A 10,539-nucleotide genomic window follows, 5' to 3' on the forward strand; every position below is an offset into this window, starting at 1 on the left:
TGATTGCCCCATGTCTCTGTGCCTGTACGTTGGGGTTCACACTGGTAGACTAGAGGGTACCCTCCCTTGGCCTTCGGGTGGGGGTGGGGACTGACTGTTGTTTGTGCCTATGCTCCAAATAGCAGTTCAGAGTACCCACCCTGTTTGGAGTCTTTGGAGGGGGGCTGGAGAGTGCCCCTGCTGGGGTCTCCATTCTTCTGGGGGATTTCAACAGTCATGTGGGCAATGACAGTGAGACCTGGAAGAGTGTGACTGGGACAAACGGACCTCCCCGATCGAGTGGTTGTTGGACTTCTGTGCTCGTCATAGATTATCCATAACGAACACCATGTTCAAGCATAAGGGTCTCCACATGTGCACCTGGCACCAGGACACCCTAGGTCGCAGTTCGATGATCAACTTTGTGGTTGTGTCATTGGACTTGTAGCTGCATGTCTTGGACACTCGGGTGAAGAGAGGGGTGGAGCTGTTAACTGATCATAACCCGGTGGTGAGTTGGCTCTGATGGTGGGGGAAGATGCCGGTCCGACCTGGCAGACCCAGGTTTTAAGAAGGGGGAGCGGAGGGTGTGTTCCAAATATTGGGGAATCACACTCCTCAGCCTCCCTGGGAAGCTCTATTCGGGGGTGCTGCAGTGGAGGGGACGTCTGGCAATCAAATCTCAAATTCAGGAGGTGCAGAGTGGTTTCTGTCCTGGCCGTGAAACAATGGACCAGCTCTGCCCCCTCAGCAGGGGTGCATGAGAGTTCACCCAACCAGTCTACATGTGTTCTGTGGACTTGGGAAAGGCGTTCAACCGTGTCCATCGGGGAGTCTGCTCCAGGAGTATGGGGTTAGTGTTGGGCATCAAAAATCGAGTACTGATTGGAACCGGGACTAACATTCCGGTTCTCCCGAATCGTTTAAATTTAAAAATTTCGGTTCCCAGTTTTGATGCCTACAGTCCGCCGATCCCGAAGAAGAACGCGCACGAAGACGTGGTTGTACCCAACGGCAGTGACGAACAAAAGTGTAACTTAACATCATTAAAATAAATGACCAGTCAGCTCAGTGCAATACTTGGAATAAGATTATAATGTGCAAAGGAGGCTTTCACGAAGTGTAAAAGTCTGACGTGCTCCCTCCAGCGCCGAACCTCAGCCTACACCGCTCTGAACTTCAGTGAAGTCAATTGGGTGAGTGAAACAATAAAATACGTCTATGCCAACATTGAGGCAGCTAACAAGTTAAGCGGTGGGTTGCACTCTTGCAGTGCTGATTTTTAGCGTTTATTTTAGTCTTCAAACCAATGTAAGAGCTGATGACAGACACAAAAATAATATATAAACGACTTTACCATATTGGAAAGAAAGCATAAACAGTCGCATTACAAGCTTAAGATGTAAAACTTCACCAAAAGGTCAAACTCGCAACTTCACATCACAATGAATTGCGACAAAATTCACATAAACCTTGTCTCACAGTATCACAAACACTAACCTTGTGCCTCATTGGTGGGTAGGTAAAGGAATCAATGGTTTACAAAGCATTTGGGTCCATTCATTACTCTTCTTCTTCTTCGCTCTAGTATTGTTTTTGTGTTTTTCGTTCATCTTTGGAGACATTAAGTGACTCACTTACACAAGGGAAGACTTGCTAAACATCAAGGAGTCTACTCCGGGCTTTCTTTCACCAACCTTCGCAAATCCGCAAAATCTTTTCCCTGAGTTACTCACTGGAGCAGCGACAGCGGTCTTTGGCGCATGGAGTTGTAGGTGACGAAGGGGGAAGCGCGACGGCATCCAAGTGAAGCTCCGCAAGAGAGGATACAGATTGGGGTTCCCGTCGATCCACCTCGCGAATCTACGCTCCCTACCCAACAAAATGGATGAGCTTCATCTTCTGATAAAGACCAGTAAAGACGTTCCGCCGCCATGTGCTTTACGGAGACTTGACTTTGTGAGCCTGTACCCGATGGTGCCATCATGCTTCCCGGCTTCCATCTTCACTGGGCAGACCGCGACATGGAATCATCGGGGAAAACAAAATGCGGCGGGATATAGTTCTATATGAATGAAAAATGGTGTACGGACGTCACCGAGCTCAGCACACACTGGAGCCCGCATTTAGAGTCGCTGTTTTTGAACTGTAAGCCATTCTACTCGCCTCGTGAGTTCACATCATTGCTAATGCTCGCTGAACAAGTAAACAAAATTGAAAAAAAAAACACTCGGACTCACCCCTCATTATTCACATTGAAATAGTGGACCAATGACGCAAAGATAGAACTTCAACACTGTCTAGACTGTACAGACTGGAGTGTCTTTGTAAATTGCTGGCAGCTGGCCTGGATGCATATACGGACACTGTCACATCCTATATCAGTTTCTGTGTGTGCCAACAAAGTCATTTCGCACATTCAATAACAACAAGCTGTGATTCACAGCCAAACTTAAGTAACTTTGCCAAGCTAAGGAGGACGCATATCGAAGCGGGGACAGGGCCCTGTATAATCGCACTAGAAACCAGCTGACTAAAGAAATTAACATTGCAAAGAGAAACTATGCAGCACATAAAAAAACAGTTGGAAAAAACAGTTTAACGCCAACGACTCTAAATCAGGCATGCATTACATCGCTGACAAATTACAAGCGACGATCACCCCAAGCTGTGAACAATAGTATACTAGCCAATGACTTAAATACCTTCTACTGCAGATTTGAAAAGGACACTTTCATTCCAGTCCCCAAGAAACCTACAATCTCGGGTCTAAATGACTACAGGCCTGTCGCCTTGACATCTGTGGTCATGAAGTCCTTTGAACGTCTCGTGCTGGACCACCTCAAGAGCGTCACTGGTCCCCTGTTGGACCCCCTGCAGTTTACCTACTGAGCAAACAGGTCTGCGGATGATGCAGTCAACATGGGACTGCACTTCATCTTAGAACACCTCGACGGTGCGCGGACCTACGCGAGGATCCTGTTCGGACTTCAGCTCAGCGTTCTACTACTCCTCTCCTCCTAGCTTCTCCAACTTAGCCTCTCACCTGCCATCTGCCAGTGGATTTACAGCTTTCTGACAGGCAGGACACAGGAGGTGAGGCTGGGGGAGGCCACCTCATCCACCACATGCAGCATCAGCACCGGGGCGCCCCAAGGTTGTGTCCTCTCTCCGCTGCTCTTCTCTCTATACATGAACGACTGGACCTCAACACACCCGACTGTCAAACTCCTGAAGTTTGCAGACGACACCACAGTCATCGGCCTCATCAAAGACAGTGACGTGTCTGCGAATCGACAGGAAGTGGAGCGGCTGGAGCTGTGGTGCGGCCGACACAACCTGGAGCTGAACATGCTCAAGACTGTCAAGACTGTCAAGATTATCGCGCTACTCGTCACTTTAAACTGCATACACTCCTTGAAGTCTTGGCGCCCTTTGTACAATGGTCATTGCACCGGACTATTGCTATATTAGTAATTCAAACTGCTCTAAGTGCTAGAGGACTCTGCATCATTTTGCACAATTGTCATTACCGGCATTACCAGATAACTAGCAACCCTTTTTTGCTCAGTGACTGTTTTTCTCAATGTCTTTGTCTCGAAAGTGTTCTCTGTCAATTGACTGTCTGTTGTCTTACTTGAGCGGCTCCAACTACCGGAGACAAATCCCTTGTGTGTGTTTTTGGACATACTTGGCAAAATAAAGATGATTCTGATTCTGATTTTGATACTGCTTATAAAGAACCCTGAGTAAAATGTTCATTTTAGTCTGTGCTGCGAGCTTCTAAGTAAATTAATGTTTATCATTTGGACACCCTTTATTTAAACCATGCAAATGTTTTTGACCCAGCCCCGCTAAAAGAATTAGAATCGAAAATCATTTGGAACCGGAATTTAAATGAGGGACCAGAAATTCAAACGGTGTCCAACCCTATATGGGGTACCGGAGCCCTTGATCAGGGCCGTTCGGTCCCTGTACGACCGGTTTTAGTTTGAGACGCATTGTCGGGCGTAAGTTGAATATGTTTCCAGTGAGAGTTGGACTCCACCAAGGCTGCCCTTTGTCACCAATTCCGTTTATTACCTTTGTGGACAGAATTTCTAGGTGCAGGCAAGGCGTTGCAGGGCTCCGGTTTGGTGACGTCAGTATTATGTCTCTATGTTTTGGAGATGGTGTGGTTGTGATGGCTTCACCAAGCCATGATCTCCAACTCTCGTTGGAGTGGTTCACAGCCAAACATGAAGTGGCTGGGATGAAAATCAGCACCTCCAAATCTGAAACCATGGTCCTCAGTCCAAAAACGGTGCACTTTCCTCTGGAGAGGAGAGAGGAGGAGATCCTGCCCCAAATGGAGGAGTTCAAGAATTTCAGGGTCTTGTTCACAAGTGAGGGAAGAATGGAGCAGGAGATGGACAAGCGGATTGGTCTGTCGTGGTAAAGGAGGAGCTGAGCCAAAAGCCGAAGTTCCCAATTTACCGATCGATCTATTTTACTACCCTTACTTATGGTCACGAGCTGTGTGTCATGACTGAAAAAGCAAGATCGCGGATACAAGCGGCCAAAATCAATTTCCTTCACAGGGTGTCCGGGCTCTCTCTTAGTGATAGGGTGAGAAGCTCGGTCATCTGGAAAGAGCTCAGAGTCCAGCTGCTGCTCCTCCGCATCGAGAGGAGCCAGCTGGAGGTGCAGGAGCATCTGATTAGGATTCCAGTGGATGCCTCCCTGGTGAGGTGTTCCGGGCACGTCCCACCATGAGGAGGCCCCAGGGACAACCCAGGACATGCTGGGGAGACTATATCTCTCAGCTGGCCCGGGAAAGCCTGGTGATTCCCCTGGAAGAGCTGGACAAAGTGGCTGGGGAGAGGGAAGTCTGAGCTTCACTGCTAAAGTTGCTGCTCCCGTGACCCCTGTGACTGGAAGAAATTGATGGATGGATGACAATTTGTGCCTCTCTCATCTTGTCCAACAGTTTAGTTTTTGCACTTCCTCACCGGGTGTCCCCCCAGGTGTCTCTCCCCCCTTGACAAATAACAACAAAGAAGACAATTTGACTTTTGTAACGTTACTTATGGTCAAATATCTAGAATTTCTAACTTTTGTTCTGCTGTGGTTGGCACCCGTATTCCCCTTGGCCATTCTGTCCCTCTGTCTGTCCCCTCAAACCCTTTTCTGTCTGGCTGCATTTTCAATAAACATCAGAATAGTTACAAAATTAAAAAATAAGCAGAGTGAGTCTACTTCCTGTTGCACAGCAAAATTGTTCCTGCAGGAAATGCATCTCGAGCCACCATTCTGGACAGGTTAAAAATAAATAAATAAATAAATGGATGAATGACAATTGAAACACCACTGTTGGAGTTTTACAATGTTGACAAACATGTTGACAAATGTTACATACAAATCCCTTTGTTTTAATAAAAGATGATGGGAGTACAATCGTCTTTAATTTACTTCAATCATAGAAATATTGTTCTTTACAAATACAATTTTAAAAGTAGTAAGTCACACAGTATAGAAAAAATATGTATCGATTGAAGATGCATTTGGATTTATTGCTTATCCAAATTTAACCATCTGAATCGCAATCGAATCGAAAGATGATTCGGAGAGGACAACTGTCATTTAAATAGCATGCCTGTACCACACTTGCGCGCACTACCTCCTTGACTTTTTGGTCTTCTCAGTAAAACTATTTTTAATAAAAAAATGTGGTGAATAATTTGAGTTATGGGAATAACGTGTCTTGCCTGGTCATAGAAAATGTACACCTTGAGCCGCACACATGTAACAATCGCCTTTTTTGTGTTCCACCATTAATGAGTGAATGCGATGTCCTTTGATTTAGAAAGGTCTTTCAGAAACTGCTTTGGCATCCAAACCAGTGGTCCCCAACCAGCGTGCCGCGGGCCATTTGTTATGGGAAGTGCGTCCGTCAGCCGGCCAATTAACATACATTACACTTCATTCATGCCTTTCCCCCCAGAGTACTGCCCTGTGTGGTCCCACACTTCCCACATGCCAATTTCCACCACTGTCAGTACTATAATGTTCTCAGTCTTTGCACGTTTTCAGCACTTATTTACAAACATATTTTATGTATTTAGAAACAAATCACGAATATGATTTTCATGGGTCTTTAAAGTTCCAACGGTTGCTTTGTCACACGGCCCCCGTCGCCATTCACCCAAACCAGGTTAAGTGCTAAGACTAATTTTGGCCAATGTTAAAGTACGTTGGGCATATACCAAATTATAGTTAATATTTGTATGCAAAGCAGCTAATAGGGCAACAACGTATACTTAAGGGTTTTTTGAATTTTGTTGTTTCAGTTTATCAGTTTATTTTTGAAAGGGGACAATGCAATTTCATAAAACACATGAAGTACACATGGTTAAAAAAGCCAGAATTAGCCAGAAGGCTAGTTTTCATCTGTAGTCCCCTGGCCATGATGTAAAAGCAGTAAAATACATCTACAAGACAATATAATACAGGATACATAATCAATCTATACTATTAAGAGAGAATAAAACCATAATTTTTTTGATCATAACAAAAAGACAACATAACATACTTGTCTTTTAGTGTTGGCAGCTATAGGTGTTAACTAGCCACATTTTCAGTTTTTTGTGAAGGCCTTGTATGTTCTAAGCAGTTTAACCTCCTCAGGTACTGAGTTCCACTCACCAGCGCTCCTCACTGACCAGGCTGACTTACTGAAAGTGCTCCTGCGCAGAGGAATGAGACAGTCACCTCTGACAGAGCCTCGAGTGACACGCTGAGAGCTGTTTCTTTGGCTGATGAACTCAGCCAGAGGAGCTGGGGCCAAATCATGCAGTACTTTATAAATCAAATTAAATCTGCAAATATGTGAAGACTGTCCCAGTTTAAAAGACCGTATTTTTTTTAAAATTGCACAGTGATGATAGTGCCTTGGTTTTTTATCCATCTCTTTAATTACTTGTTTGTACAAAACTTCCAATGGTTTTTTTGCATTCTGACCAGCCTGGGACCAACTGGTTATGCAATAGTTAAAGTGACTAAGAATCATTGAATGCAGGTAAATTTTTGCAGCTTCAGTTGACATTTCATTCCGAATTGCACGAAAATTTGCGAGGTTTAATTTGATATTTTTACACAATTTGCCAATATGGGCTTTAAAGGAAAGCTGTGAATCTATTATTAACCCAAGATATTTGTATTGGCTGACAATTTGCATGTTTTCTCCATTAACAAGTATGTCGGTGTCAGGTGATACTCTATTTGTTTTAGTGAAATACATGCCTACAGTTTTAGAAACGTTTAGCTGTAGACAGCACTCCTGCAACCAAGTTGTGACACAGGACATTGTATTAGTGAGTTTAGCAGCAACAGTATCTTTGGAGCGACCATGAACAAAGAAAACTGTGTCATCTGCATACATTACGCACTCTGCTTCAGAGCAAACAGTGGGCAAATCGTTGATATAAAGACTAAATAAAAGGGGGCCTAATATTGATCCCTGAGGGACTCCAGAGGTTAGCCTAAGAGACTCTGATCTGCAGGTGTTAACTGATACAGATTGTGTTCGGTCATGCAGATATGATTCAATCCAGCTCACAGCTTTGCGAGAGAAGTTAAATTTTGAGAGCTTGGTAAGAAGAACAGAGTGATTTACTGTATCGAAAGCTTTCCTGAGGTCCAAGAACACCGCTCCTACAACTCCACCCTTGTCGAGAGAAGATTTTATTTTCTCAATGAAGAGGCATGTAGCCATTTCAGTGGAATGCTTGGATCTGAAACCAAACTGCATGGCGTGGAGAGAGCTGCTGATTAAATAATGGACAATCTGCTCTGACACCCATTTTTCTGCAACTTTGGAAATGGCCAGAAGAATGCTTATAGGTCGGTAGTTATTCAGAGAAGTTGAGTCCCCGGATTTAAAGACAGGGGTAACAACAGCAGATTTCCAGGCCTTTGGAAAGTGACCAGATGAAATTGAAAGATTAATGATTGAGGCAAAAGGAGGAGCAAGAGTTTAACCTAGATCTTTGAGCATGCTCGTGTCCATTCCAAAAACATCCTTTGCCTTAGATGGTTTGAGTGAATGAATTAAATCGATACTTTGGTCTCAGTAATATTTGTAATAGTAAAGAACTGCGTTGCAGACAATGCAGGGTATTCCTTCCTTTGTTTTACTGCAAACGTAGAAGAGATTTCTGACACAGATTCAATGAAGTAGTTGTTAAAAGCATCAGCCATCACTTGAGATTCCGTCAGGATGTTTCCATTTAATTGAATTTGCATTAGTTTTGTTTTGTTATTTTGTGTATCACCCAATAGTTTTTTAATATAATTCCAGGTTATTTTTGAATTTCCTTTCGCACTATTCAGAGCAGTAATGAAAAAGTCAGCTTTAGATTTTCTTATTTCTTTCACTACCCTATTTCTCAGTGAGATAAAGTGCTGTCTATTGTATCCTGATTTGACCGACAGCTTCAAGGAATGATCGCGTTCTTTCATCAGTTTCAGAATAAATGTGTTCAACCAAGGCAGGCCATTCTTTCTAGCTTTTAGTTTAATTATCCGTGTAAATTGTATAATAATTTCTTGTATTTTGTTGGCAAATTTAGAACAATCCTCATCTAAATTTTTACCAGCGAGTAATACATCCCAGTTTACTTCTTGGATGGAATCTTGTAAATTTTGTTGTTCATGTTTTGGTATCCTATTGGATTCAGTGGTGGCCAAGGGTTTGAAGCGCTTTTTATTTAATTTTCTTGTGACCATTATAAGATTGTGATCAGACAATCATGTGAGCATATTGTATGGCTTCAAGATCCTTTCTGGCCTATTAGTAAAGGCTAGATCAATCTGAGTTCGGGTGGAGTTTGTAATTCTCGTAGGGCCATTAATAACCTGAGTCATACCCATATCATCCATAACCCTTTTCAATTTTTTCCTAACTTTGTTAACTTCCCAATTAACATTTAGGTCACCCATTATTATCACCTCTTTTGCAAGATTGAGTTGTTTCAGTAACATTTCCAGCTTTTCATAGAAAGCGGCATTTGATGAGGGAGGCCTATAAATAACTACAAGAATAAAAGACATTTGCTGTGACAAAGAAACAAGTTAGTCCAAGAAATTCTAATCCATTCTCATCGGTAACATGTATTTCATTACAATTAAAAGTGTCCTTGGCATAAATCATAACACCTCCTCCCTTAGAACCCTGTCTGTCATTTCTAAACATTTTATAACCAGGTACAGATAGTATTGCTGAGGGAGAAGATTCATGGAGCCATGTCTCAGATAGGCAGAGGAATAATATTTGAGTCAGTGAGAAGGTGATTGACCTGATCACTTTTCGTTAAAATGCTTCGTATATTTAAGTGTGCACAAAGAATGCCTTTTGGTTTACATGTTGAGTCCCATATTAATTTAGAGTTATTAATGGTTTGGAACGCCCTCCATTTCCGGTGCTTTAGTATTGCGGGGTTTGGCAGCCCCCTGTTTCTTTTATTGGCAATGTTTGCATATAGCTTTACGCTGCCAGCTTCCGCATCAGCTGGCAGCGGTGGAGGCCCAGCCGTCGATGTTGGTGGTGGAGGCCCAGCCGTCGGTGGTGGTGGAGGCCCAGCCGTCGGTGGTGGTGGTGGTGGAGGCCCAGCCGTCGGTGGTGGTGGTGGTGGAGGCCCAGCCGTCGGTGGTGGTGGTGGTGTAGGCCCAGCCGTCGGTGGTGGTGGTGGAGGCCCAGCCGTCGGTGGTGGTGGAGGCCCATTGACACACATGATAACACAGCAAGACAAGAAGAAACCGCGTCAAAAAGGTTGTTTGGAATCATACGCCCAATATTGAGCCATTTTGACAAGAAAGGAGTTGAAGAAGTTGCGACTTTTGCAAGGACCAAGCAAAGCCCAATTGGCTGGCTGACTGTCAACAAGTTCCCAAATACAGAGTGGCGTCCAAACACCAGAAAGTTTACCTTGCCTGTGCGCGGCTGGGCTTCGTCTTCGACGGAGCCGGCAAATTCGGTCACTTCGTCCTTCGTGCGCCGCCGACGAGGAGCTCCCTCCGCCGTGGTGTAACCAACTAGCTGGCGGCACGTTAGCTCGGCGGCTAGTGAGGTTAGCCGAGTAGAAAGAGGAGGACGCGTTTCACTTTGGCGGACTTCGCTGACTCGCCAAAAAGGTCCGCCGCGCCGGCCAGTTCCCTCACACCTGGGCGATGGGTTGTCCTCTTCGAAGAGGAAAACCGACACTTCGAGTTCATCCAGACAGAAGCACTGCACGTTCCCGGGCGCAGGCTCAAACTCAAACTCAAACCGCCTACGTCACTTCAGTTAAAACCAATTATTTTGATTCCTGTATTATTTTACCACTAGTCCTCCATCTCTGTTCATTGTTGAAACATGAAACAAATGCAGGATTTGTTGAAAATAAAATGTGGTCAAAAAGCTTTGCTTCAGTCTTCTCGGCAAAATACTTACTAGCACTGGGAATATGAGTATGCACATGGCTGCTCTCTGTGTCGATGAACAGACCTTCAATGTACAGGGGGCCACATTGACAGTGTACACAC

Source organism: Phyllopteryx taeniolatus, chromosome 1 (genome assembly GCF_024500385.1).
Source record: "Phyllopteryx taeniolatus isolate TA_2022b chromosome 1, UOR_Ptae_1.2, whole genome shotgun sequence".
Taxonomy (NCBI): Eukaryota; Metazoa; Chordata; class Actinopteri; order Syngnathiformes; family Syngnathidae; genus Phyllopteryx; species Phyllopteryx taeniolatus.